The sequence below is a fragment of the Molothrus aeneus genome, chromosome 5 (genome assembly GCF_037042795.1).
Source record: "Molothrus aeneus isolate 106 chromosome 5, BPBGC_Maene_1.0, whole genome shotgun sequence".
NCBI classification, from domain to species: Eukaryota; Metazoa; Chordata; class Aves; order Passeriformes; family Icteridae; genus Molothrus; species Molothrus aeneus.
Window position 1 is genome coordinate 28,738,391 of NC_089650.1, and position 13,316 is coordinate 28,751,706.

Genomic DNA, 13,316 nt, shown 5'->3' on the forward strand with positions numbered 1-13,316 from the left:
AACATAATGACTGCTGTAGAATTTTGAGGAAGACGTTGCAATTCTGTTTTAGCTTTGTCATCCATGTCTTCCCTTTAAACCAGAAAAACCAATGTACTGGCAAATAATGTAGACAAGAAAGATTAATGTAATGAAAGATTGCTATAAAATCAATGTCTTGAAACAAATAAAGTGGAATGTACTGCCTGCTCTCAAAATCTTATTTCACCCTGAAGTAGCAGTTGACATTTACCATAAATTATCTCTGAAGATCACTGCACACAGAATGAGTTTGGGATTCATTCATGTACACCCTACATCAGAGCAGTACACTGGCTAGGTATGTGATTATTTCAAGTATGGATTTTAGACCAAACAAAAGGCACAATTCAATATTTAGATTAGCAGATTACATTACTGAATTATGGTGAATATCCACATTAGGAATATTGACACCAATCTGATTTATGTGTGATTTTCCCATCAAAATGTGATACCAGAATAGCTGTACTATGTTGGAGTTTTGTTATTAGGCTTTTGGGTTTTTTTTGAAACATTGCTAATTGCAAGGAAATATGTCATAGATAAAATGAGAGGAAGGCACCAGCTGTTATAGTTTAATAGTATAGCATTTTCTAAGGTGCCTTATCCAAAGGCTTTCATATTCCTATTGCATATGTATGCACATAAATCTAACTTTGCAGAGCCAAGGTAGTTAGGAGTGGCATACTCCAGAAAGGGACCTGGGGTTTTTTTCATCTGCAAAGGCCCTGTATTATCCTTTTGGCACTGTAACAACCTTAAAAACCCGAAGTTCTTACTTCAACAATTGTCTTATGTCAGTGTGATTTCCCTGCGCATATCTCAGGATTTGGATATTTATGATCTCAATCCTTTATATGTCTGTCAAACTTTTAGATGTTGTGGAAGCCAGTATCATAGTATCACACACCTTTGGGCATAAACACAGGTCTTTATCTGAGCCTATAGCTATTACTGAAAAGAACAGGGGTGGAAAAGCATACTTAAAAATAATACTCTTAATATCCACGTTGTTCCTCAGCCTTGCCAAAAAGTAGTGTGATAGATAGAAGTCTGAATTCCAGAATCCTATAAGCATATCCCAAGGCAAATCATATAGAAGCGTACAATTTTGCTTTCATCATTTTCATTTGCAAGTATATTTTACTTTGTAGTTGCTGATGATATGTATCAATGCTCTACAAAAATATTTTTTGTGGGCATGTCATATTTCTGAGGAAATTAAAAAGATAAAGACTAGGGCAAACACCATATAAAAATCTCAGGCCCTGCTTAAGATGTCTTGTAAGCCCATGCTTAATTTTCAGATCTGCCTGTGTCGAAGTGTATTTGAAACAGTTTTCCTTTGAATTTAACCATGTCATCATCTCCAGAATAAAATTTCCTCATCAATGTCTAGAACATGTATGTTTTACCAGCTACAGTAGTAAGATAATGCTATATAATAACTATACATATTTCTTCACCTTAGAGACATTTGTACTCCTACTGATGGCTAAAATAATTTTAACCAAACTTTGAAAGCAAAATGTCGAACTTTATCAAAACACATTTTGTACTCTTTTAGCTTCTCATGTAAAAAAATTAAATATTTGGAAAGAAAAATACAGTGAAGCAGGAATTATTAGTTTCTACCTTTTTCCCCAGGGAAAAATATTTTTTCAGCCTCATCCTATTATAAATTTGAAATTTGTAAATTCTTACTGAAACATTACAAATCCAAAAGCTGTCTTTTCTGCCCTAGCTGTAGTAATAATTAAAAGAAGCTTAATTCAGAGTTCCTCCAGTCATATTTTGGTTACTTTTGATAAAACTATTGTATTCATAAAAAGCTGTAAGAAATCCACTTTTGCCTATAGATTTTAGCCTTAACACTCATGACTAGATATTGTCATACAAGTCATAGATAAGCCTGAAAGTTTAAGAAATTTCGATAGAAATGTAAATACCAGGTTTTTTCTTAAGCAGTTTTCTATTCAAAACAATAAAAAACAAAAATTTCAGAATAGGAATAATAATTCATGGTATAAATGAGTGATTCTGAAGAATCACATTCAAAGTTTTTGAACAGTAAGGATTATAAAAACTATTTGAGAAATATTGTTGTACAATTTCATTAATAAATTGAATTAAAATTAATTACCAAATTGCTAAAAGAAAGAAGAAAATTATAATAACTGTGATTCACAAAAAATTATTGGCCTTTTTTTGGTCAATACTCAGATTCCTATTTCTTGGAACAAAACAAAATCTGTAAATTCTACAAACATTTTTAAAAGGAAGTTGGGGGAAGGCAAAAGAATAAGGAATTTTTCAGGGTGCTATGAAGGAAAGTATTCTCAACCTTTCTAAGGCTGCTGGACAATTTAAAATAGCTCATAAACCCAAACTGAAGTCAGGTTTAGACTTTAGCTTATGGTAAATAATGCAGAAGGTCGCTGCACTCTGTCCTATGCCACTTCTCACATATCTAAAGTATCCTCAGAAAACATATTTTAAGATATTACAAATTTTCAGCCAAGTGTACATGTTCATGTGCTGACACGAATTCAACAGCCCATGCTCGAACTTTAAAAACCAACAGGCCCCTTGTATCTCAGAATCTCTTATTTCCAGACTGTTTTATGGAGTTGGTTATAAGAAAGGATTAATTGTATAGAATGAGAAGCAGAGGTGAGTATTAGCATTTCTGTATTCACACTAAGCTCTTAATTTTCAAACTTGGGCCACAATCTCAGACTAATTTCTTTAGTTTCATCTTCTTCATGTGTTGTATTTTAGTACTTCCACCCTAGCCCTCATCAGAGACAAGAGATCTTAATCTCAGGATGTATCTAAATGACAATTCTTAAAAAAAATTGTTACTTTTATTTTGAAGCCTTCTCACTATCCATTTGAAACTTTTCTCTATATTAATAATCACTTCCCCATTTTCTCTACATGTATTTCTATGATTGTGTGTGTTTGTGGGTGGTCTTTGCAAGTCCTGTAAATGTGGCTGAGTGGCTGTGGCACTGTGATCCCTTGGATAAAAGATTCAGCTTATAATGGTTCTGCAGCTGGGTGCATGTTTCTAATGCTTGCTATTCCCTGCTTTAAATAAAACAGCATATCAAGTAGCTTGAAGTCCTGCAGATGTTGGGATGTACACTAATGATTCTTCGGCTGTAGCTGAAGGTCTTGTCAGAATTCTGACATTCACTTCTTGGCATGGCTTCTTCTGTACAGAAAATCAGTAAAAACTTTTCAGTTGTCTCTGCATCACAATGAAAGCAAAGGTTTGACCTTGTCTAGGTATGCTCTGTGCAGGGCTGTTCTCAGCTGTGCTCATTGCAATCTCACTACGCCTCGGTGGAACTCGGTTGCACTTCAGAGAGGAGACACAGAACACAGCACTGCAGCTGCCCCTTGCTGCAGAGATTCAGACTGACAAGGAGTGGTAGTCCAGTGCTGGTGTAAGAACACATGCATGCTGAAATGCAGAGTCGCATGCTTTCACCAGAAACCTGGTTTAAGGGACAAATGAAGCATTTGTTTAGCACAAGACGTAAAAGGATTATTTGATCTAAGCCAGCAATCATATGTACTATGAAAATATTTATTGAAGATATACAATCAAGGGGTGATTTATCAAGAAAAATATTGTGTGTGGGGGAAAGACTTATTGTGGTCATCTTGTAAATACCCATAGCTAAAGATTTTTGAGTTGTTTCTTGAAAATTCTGTATATTTTGGTCAGAACTATTATTCCTCAATGCCCTTCCAGTTGCATTGAGAATTCTCTAATGCTCTTTTGATTTTGTTTAATTTACTCCTTATCAAAATCCTGTTTATGTTCCAGGACTATTCTTTGACATTAATTTAAATTTTGGGGGGTTTTATAGCTTAACTCCCTACTTACTCAAATTTAAATATATTTCTTTAGGTGTTACCTTACATTAAAATGAGATATGTAACTTCTAAGTATGCAGCCATCTTTTATAACATCAAATTTTTCTAGGGATTAAAATGATCTATGAAGCTAAAACATAGAATCATAGAAACATGAAGCTTGAAAAAGACCTCTAAGATCACTGAGGTGTCCAATCATTAACCCAGCACCACCATGTTCACTGCTAAACCATATTCCCCAGTGCCACATCCACATGCCTTTTGAACACTCACAGGGGTGATGATTCCACTATTTCCCAGGGCAGCTTATTTCAATGTCTGACCACTGTTTCAGTGAAAAAATACTACTTAATATCCAATTTAAACTTTCCCTTTCACACCTTGAGCCAGTTTCCAGTTTGTCTTGTCACTGGTAACCTGGGAGCAGAGACCAACCCCACTTGGTTGCAGCCCCCTTTCAGGCAGTTGTAGAGAGCAATAAGGTGTCCCCTCAGCCTCCTTTTCTCCAGGCTGAACAGCCCCACCCTTTCAGCTGCTCTTCATGAGACTTGTGCTCCAGGCCATTCACCAGCATCACTGCCCTTCTTTGGACATGCTACATGGAACTTTTGCAAGAATACGTGGGGTTAAAATATAAAAAGTGCTGTCAACAAAGGAGTTAAAAGGTGGCACACAGTTTTCCCCTGTTGCTTCAGTCAGTGAAATATTTCAGTTGAACAAATTTTTTTGACAGTATATGCATATGCAAGCAGGAATGCCACACCTTGGTTTAGGGGTTTTTTTTGTTACACTCATTGTTAGACCTTAAATTGGGGCGGAAGGAAGAACTCTTCATCAAGTTAAGCTAAGACCGGGTAAGACCAAACTGAGGATATAGAAGATGGAAACCATTATAATGTTCCAAACTACTGCAATTCTGTATATCATTGCATTGGAAGTTACTTTTTCTGTGGCATTTTTAAAAGAAGAAAATTTCCTTAAGGTGTCCATGATCTTCTTTGTCCTTATTTTCAGCTATCCTACTGTTTTTACAGATGCTCCTGAAACCAATTTCGTTCTTGTCTATAAGCCTTTACCTTGTGCTAAACTGAAATGCATTGAGTCTTATTCCTTTTGGACTTTCATTGCAATCCTCCAGTCTTTTCAATTTTCTTTTTTTTTGTAGATCATATTTAATGATAACTCACAAGTGAAGAGTTCTATTCATAGAGGTAGCATACATCCTGTCCTAGAGAAAAAATTTCTTGAGTAAAAAAGTAATCCAGGAACAAGTCAGTTTGATCCTCTCTAAATAGTGTGTGATGTGGAAAATTGTTCACCTGGAACAAGTGGACAAAGAAAAGTAAATTTATTAATTTATTTCAATTTTGATATTGTAATGATTTTTTTGCTTGTAATTAGAAACAGAGATCTGGAGGTGAAAAGTCTGCTAAAATTACCTAATATATTCACCCCTTTTACTTGAAGTTTTCCCTTTAAATGCTGTTTTGAGACAGAAAACTCAATACATTTTCATTTCTAACACTATACAAACTATTTTTTTTAAATATTCATTTTCATTAATAAGTGTCACAGGGCTCTGCCCATGCCATAATATAAAAAAGGGATTTTCTTGTTATACTCTAAATTATCCTGTATTTTTCTTGTTTACACTAATCCTCTTATGAAATCATATTTTAGGTTTCTACTTCAGTTGCTTCTTTTGCTGATGCCTTTACAAAGATATTCTTCTGACATCTATCTTTTGCTTCATTGTTACCATGTCTATTTCACCACATCTTCAAGCTTTGTGGAAAATAACTCTCCAAAATCTCTGAAGTATTTAATTAATTTTATAGTTAATATATAATTAAGGACTAGTCTCTGCTCTTTCCACTGAAGCTATTAAATTTATGAAGTTATTCAATTTATTCTTTAGTTTATGTTTATTTTTCCAAAAAAAAACCTGATGGGAAGTGACTTCACCGGAGAGAAAGTGAGATTATGATTGATGTAAAATGTATTTTTAAAATTCTCATTAAATAAATCAGTAACCCATTGATAGTTTATTCAGTTCCAGACTCACTGTGCCATGTGGACTGCTCACAGGGGTACAGATGCTTACAGACAGCATTGCACAAGTGTGGGTACAACATTTTGATGACTGATTTGGGCTCTGAAGAAATATAGATGCTGCCATGTGGGTCTCTAGCTAACAAGTCTACACAAGCCAGTTCAGGCCTTTTTCCATAGTGTTTCAGTTACTGTGGCCCTGGAAGAACAACACAGAGACAACTGAATCACTCTCCATGTAACCATCTCCAGTGTGACATAGCTGGATATGAGCCCCAGCCAGCAAGCCCAGAAGACCCAGGCCGACTCTCCCCAGTCATGCAAGTGCCCTGTTGCAGTTTCAGTGGCAAAGGACTCCCCCAACTGAAGATACTTCAAGCACTGAGAACATATCCTACCGTATTCTGTTAAATTTTCCACTAGGTTCACTGCAAAACCTAACAGGGATTTTTAGTCTGAAATACAGCACCTTGTATCCAATAGTTGCATTCTATCAAAATGGTGCACACTGTGTTTAGTACAGGTGCGTGATTGTGAGCCGTACTTGAGTGAGGCTGATTTTTTATGACTTAATACATCATGTGCTGCAATATTAAAATTTGTCAAGAATTCTCAGTAGCATACAGGCAGACATTCTCAACTAATATTTTACAGCTGGCACAAAAGAAACATATGTTCTGTGATGTTCCAGGAAAATTCACTTTCATCTCTCCCTTGTCTAAAACTATAATTTTAGATTGAGAAGATGTTGTTACACAGAAAAACAACTTTTTTTTTTTCTTTTCATTTATTTGAGACAAGAAAGAAAAAATATATAAACTTTTTATTTATCTATAAAGATCCAGAATATATTGGAAAAAAAATAGCCAAGCACAAAAAACTAACAATTACACTATTCTAAGGATGTCTTAGTCTAGATAATTTCTGATGGCAGAAGGAGTGACAACATCTGTAGTCTGACTAAAATAAAACTGAACAATTAGAAAGTGATTTCTGATGTGGTAAATGAGGCTTCAGCTATTGCAGGCACACATTCCCTTATTTTCTTTATCAGCAGATGCTGATGTTACAAAACCATAACTAGCAATTGAGCACAGATGGTTATCTCTGTTCATCACAAAAGCTCAGAAGGGAATAGGCACTTAAATAGAAAGACCTCAGTCACCCCCCTCAGTAAGTTTCTTGCTCTGACTTTCAAACAATGTCTCTTAACAGTTTCCCAATCACATGCAATCTGCACATCCAGAGGGGTAACCTCAATTGCACCCAGCGCAGACCAGGCAGCAAATGAAAGCTGACCTCACCTGGCTGAAGCCCAGATTTATGTTCTCCCACGACTGGATGTGCCTTGGGTTTGAGTTTTAATGATCCCTAGCACTCTGGGCACATCTTGCTCCCTCCTGTCTAAAAATCAGACCACAGATAGACAACTACAGGAGATGTTCAATCACAGCAATATTTTATTTTTTTTCGCACTGTCCTCAACAATTTCCCAGGTATGTACTGCAGTTCAGGCTGGCTGAAATAAAGAAATATTTCTAATGAAAATTAAAATTCCTCAGCTTGAGATAAATTAAAAATATTTTGTTGTTCTGTGGTTGAATTTGCTGAACATGAAGCAAGGTGCACAATGGTAGTGTGGTGGTTGGGTAAAGTTATCTTTCTGGTATTCCAGGAAAGACAATGAGATGTAGAGTAAATGTTGCCCAAATTAAACATGGATTAACTCCATATACATTTAATTATAGCACTAAACAGGTTTCCTCTGATGCTCTCCTTTAATGATAAAATTAAAGTAGTTGGAGCTAAAGAAGAAAGTTCAAAAAAGTTGTAAGATTCCCAGAAAACTTTTGTGACTCTATGACTTCTCTTTGCAGAGCCATATGCTGTAACTTTAGCTGGAATCAGAGCATGGCCAATCCCTTGTCTTGTTGTGCAGAGCAACTTGTCTGTCATACAAATCTCTCCAAGTCATAGCACAACTCCTGCTCCAAAGAAGGGTGTCTATAACTGGTGAATACAATTTCTCTGTCATGGTGCTTAATTGCAAAAAATGTGCTCTGATGAGCTTCATGAAGGCTGAGTGCTTATTCACTTTATAAAAAAAAATGTATCTAAATATATTATACATATATATTTATATAATCTACATAAATTTTGGTATATTATGTATCATGTGGCATATATCATTAAAATTACATGGAAAAAAAATCAGTTTATCCTAAATTAGATGGAATCGAATATATTGGTTTATGGTACAGAAGTTGAGGGCTCTTAAAATTGGTACAGTCAGCAACTGCACAACTGTGTGAACATGAAAAGTGTCTACACCTTTTTTGAATAAATATTTGAATAGCTCTGAACAGAAGTAATTTGGTCTCAGTACATTTGGTTAATGGTATTTTGTCCAGCTTGTTTGGTTTTTTTTTACTGACAGTCATTTTCCTTACATTATCTCTTTAAAATTCTTGGTTACAATGACTTAAGAAAAATCCCTGTATGTGAACAGATTGGTGAGTGTAAAGTACATATTATGCAAAAAGGTAGTGGGCGTGTTGTTGGTGTGGCGTCTCTCTCTCTCTCTCTGCTCGTTTGAGAGCATTAGTCATGCAGAAAAACTGGTACAGTTCTATATGATTGCTATGCATGAAGTCAAACTAATACCAGAAACTGGAATAGGCTGATATGCTGTGGAAGATATTCAAATTGAGAACTAAAGAGGAATTTTCTCCAAAATAATAATTTCTAGTGTCCATGAGACTGTTGGCAGAATTATCTAAGTATGAAAGAAGACCATATGCTAATGTTGCTTGATTGACATTTAAATCAGAAAGAGTTGCTTGTTTCTGGAACAAGATCCTTGTAAACTAGTCATGAGGTAGGTAGTGCTGGGTGTTGGCATATATTAATGAAGGGCCTTTGTAGTATCTCTTATGATTAGCATATTAAATACACTGTTGCCCTAATGTTTTCCCCTTATTTAAATAGGTCATTGTTTGGTGAAAACTAGAACAGAGAACTATGCAAATCAAAAGGAGCTTTGTGATCCACATCTGAGTGTCCGATTACTGGACCCAGGTTGCTTGCATCTTTCCTACTCACAGATTCTGTTAGGCCTTATACAGTATGGTTTTAGACTGTATAAGGGAAAAAAAATGGCCTAGATTATCCACATTAGCCAGAGGATATTATGTTATATGTAATAACATTGGAGCATCCGTAGAGCACTGGAGGATAAAGACTAGTGCTGAAGGTATCCACCAGCTACATTCAACATCTTCCTCGGGCTGAGGTGTTTTAAATATCTCTACCTTTTCAAGAAGTTTAACCATCAGGCTCTATGTTTTTTTCTCCTGGGGATATTCTAGGAAGTCTGTGATCATTTTATGTAGCATTATTTTCTTTCTGCCACAAACATTCATAAGACAAATACATGCTGAATTTGTATGTCCCACTACTTCAATACGCCATGCCTTGAACAGTGTGCTGTGGTGCCTTGAAAAAAAAAAGGAATGATCAGTGTCATTTTTCAAAGACAGTAATAAAGGACTATGTTCTCAAAGACAAACTTTCAGCCTGAGGTATCCAAGAACAGAGATATCTCAAATACCTCTACCTCTCTTGAACACAGTGCTGGATTTAAGGCACTTTTAGTGATTTAGTAATCCCAGATGAAATGCGCTAACCTGTATTGCTGTGCTTTGTGTGCTTATTTCTTCAAAATTTATTCTAAAACACTTGTTTTTCCACTTACTGTATGTAAATTTGCAAATTCATGCTTTTTCTTTAGCCTTTGCATGCTTAGAGTGTAAGTAGCAAAAAGCTCAGTTAGTATTCCAAGAAAATTCTTTAAATGGTGTCTCAGTAGCTAAGAGTACCTACAGGAGTTTCCAAATCTATCAAGTAAAATTTTGTTTTTAATTCAGTAGGAATAATGTTCAAGGTATTAAATGTCATCGGAGCCACAGTATCTGACTATGTGTATCCTTTTAGCCTGTGGCAAAGGATAAGGCAATTTGGTTGAACTTTCCCTTTTTTTATGTCTTAAGAACATGTATGCAGACAGGTAGAATATGTCAGCCCAAACTTCAAAATCTAATAGAAGTTTTTGAACTGCAGCTCATACCAACATAAACTTAAGAGAAAGAAAACCATAATAGTTCCAAAAGGTAAGAAATGTGAAGTGTCATTTTATGGGGGGGAGAGGGGGAAAGTGAAAAAAAAAAAAAATTCAGTTCTGTGTGAAATAAATTAAATGGCTAAAAAAACCTCTAAACTTTAGCTTACAATCTAATGGATGCTACTGATTTTTTATGTCTTAGATTTTTTTTTTTGGCTTTTTTTTATATCCCCTTCTCATATGTAGAATTTATCTTGTTAATAGCTACTTTTCCATTTTGTTGCCTCCAGACCTCCTCACATTGAACTTTTCAACAGCATTTGGAGCTTTTTTTATCCTACCATGCCGTGGCTACTGATCTTTCATTGATTTTTCATTCTGAATTTCTTTAAGGGGGATTTTTATAATATGATATTAGTAGGAATACCTGAAAGACTTAATTGAGGTAAAGAAAGCAATTTTACTTGACTTCATTGGTCAAAATGGAAAAAAATAGTACACTATAAGCTCCCTTTGCTGGATATAGCTCGAGAAGGTTTTCATTATTTGCAGATAAACAGAAACAGACATCTGCAATAAATTGCGGCCAATTTTAAAACTTCTCAAATGGGCAAAAAATATTAAATTAACAGCTGAAAAAAATGATTTTGAGTTGTAAAATATTAAAGTAAGAGTTGACAAAATGTTAAATATTTTTACTGGTGTTGACTTTATTGGTCACCAGATATTGCAATGCGGCTATGCAATTTTAAAGAATACTGCTGACCTCAGCTCCTCAGACATGTAATGAAAGGTTTCAGTAGTGTCTCAAGGATATTAAATGAACTCTCTAAATTACAAGGTGAGCTGAAATATGCTAGAGAAGACTAACATTGCTTCACTGTCTCAGGGAATGCAACATGCTCTACTCTGATAAGATTTGCTCATGGATAGCAAGAAGAATCAAGCAAAGAATATTTTGTTTTGACTGGATGAAAGGGCTGAGACGGTATCTCAGTGTAGGGAAGGGCTGTACCATGTATGCTTCACCTCTTTTCAAATTAGTGGAGTAGTGCTGCTTTGATAATCTAACGAGAACTTTAACACACAGTAACACTATATATGTGTTTGTTATGACACTATTTAGGAATTGATGTTATAAAAGGCTCACCATAAAAACAAAGTCTTCAGATTTCTTTTATTTGATAAATGGAAATTATAAGTATAGAATCATAGAATCAAAGACCTTTAAGATCATTGAGTCCATCTGTTAAAGTGTCACAAGTTGCTAGGGTCTTCAGGCTGGACAACACAGGCTTGATTTCCTGCTTTCTTGAAAGCTCTTAGCAAGATTGTTTTCCCCATTCTTCCTCTTAAATAAAACTGTTGCAAAGTCAAGTACAGTAATGAAGACAAGCAGAATGTGTCTGGAAAAAAAATATTACTTAAAATACAAAAACGTAAAAATATGGAATATATGCTGTTAACTGGAGTCTGACATCTACAGTTACTACGTTCCTAAATTTTTTGAGTAATGAAAGCACCTCTCCTAAAGAGAAGTCATCTTGATCATTACTTTCCTGAACTGGCTATGACAATGGGAACAAAGAGTATATTGAAAAAACAATGGTTAAAATAATAGAGTGTGCAAGAAGAAAGAACAGAAAGAACAAAACACAGAATTTGGGGCAATTGCAAGAACTGACTCATTCTCCAAAAATACGTGCATGCTATGTGACAAAACCCAATACATACATCACCACCTAGAATGAGTATAAACAAAGCAATACTTCATATGTAGAATTTTTTAGACAACTGAAATCAGATGTTCATGAGTATTACTCCATCAAAAGTTAAATACAACAATTAATTACTAGACTGATGGCCTGCCATGCTTTATAAATAACTAAAAGAAAATAACTGTAGTACAAATACAGTGAGTACAGCACTGAGATTTTTGTTTTGTTTTGCACTCATCTTCCTTTCTCCACTTATATCTCATTGTCTCCAATCTTACCCAGAAAACTGCATTTCTCCATTACTGAATTTATACTTTGAACTTATAGTGCTGCAGATGACAGTACTATTGATCAAAGCACTGCTCAAGCCTGAAATTATGTCTAGGGGAAAATAAATAAGATTGGCTTTAAGTGTAGACATAAAAGCACAGAGAACAGCAATGAACAATCATATTAAGCAGCATCATCCAAGCTTAAGAATGTTTCTTACTTAACACTGGGGACGAATCAGCAAACCATTTCTGGAGAATTAAGAAAGCAAGGAAATAAATTCCACACCTTAAATACTTGAGATATTATGACTTGAGGTTACCAATGAACTGACCAGAACTCACAAACTGGAAAACTCTGCTTTATATTTATATCAGAACCAGGTTCCTATCATGGTGTTTTCTAAATGAAGTTTTGAATTTCAATTCCTGTAATTAAGATGAAAAAAAGGTTTTTCTTGGTTTATTTAGTGGTGGTGCTTAATTGTATCATTAAAGTTTATGAGGTATACTTTTTTTGGTTCTTATTTTAATGTTTTTAACTTCTGAGATGTGAACTAAGCACTCAAAATGAAAAGACACTTTTGATGGACGTATTAAGAAATATTCTTATATCATATTTGACCAACTTGATGACTTCCTATAATAAAATTACTCCCTTGATAGATGAAGGGAAAGCAAAGGATATTATCTCCCTTGACTTCAGTAACATTTTCAACACTGTCTTTCAGAATATCCTCACAGAGGGGTTGATGAAGTATGGGCTAAATGCACAGGCAGTGAGATGAACTTAAAACTGGCTGAATGACTACATCCAGGGGGTGGTGATGAGTAATATAAAGTCTAGCTAGAGGGGAGTAGCTGGAAGTGTGCACCAACAAACAATGCGGGGTCTGGTCCTGTGCAGTTTTTTTTTAGTGGCCTGAATGCTGGGACTGAGAGTACTCTTGGAAACTGAGCAAGTGACACAAAACTGAGCAGAGCAGCTGATACACCAGAAGACTGTGCTGCCATTCAAAGGCACCTTGAGAAGCTGGAGAAATGGGCTGAAAGGAGCCTCATGATGTTCAACAAGGTGCAAAGCCCTTTGTCTGGGGAGGAAAAAGACTGTGCACCAGCAGAGGCTGGGGTCACCCCATTGGAAAGCAAGACATGGGAATGGAAAAGGACTCTGGAGTTACAGTACAGCCAGGAATGCAAAAAAAGGCTAGTGGTATTCCAGGCTGAATTGGGGAAGCATTGTCA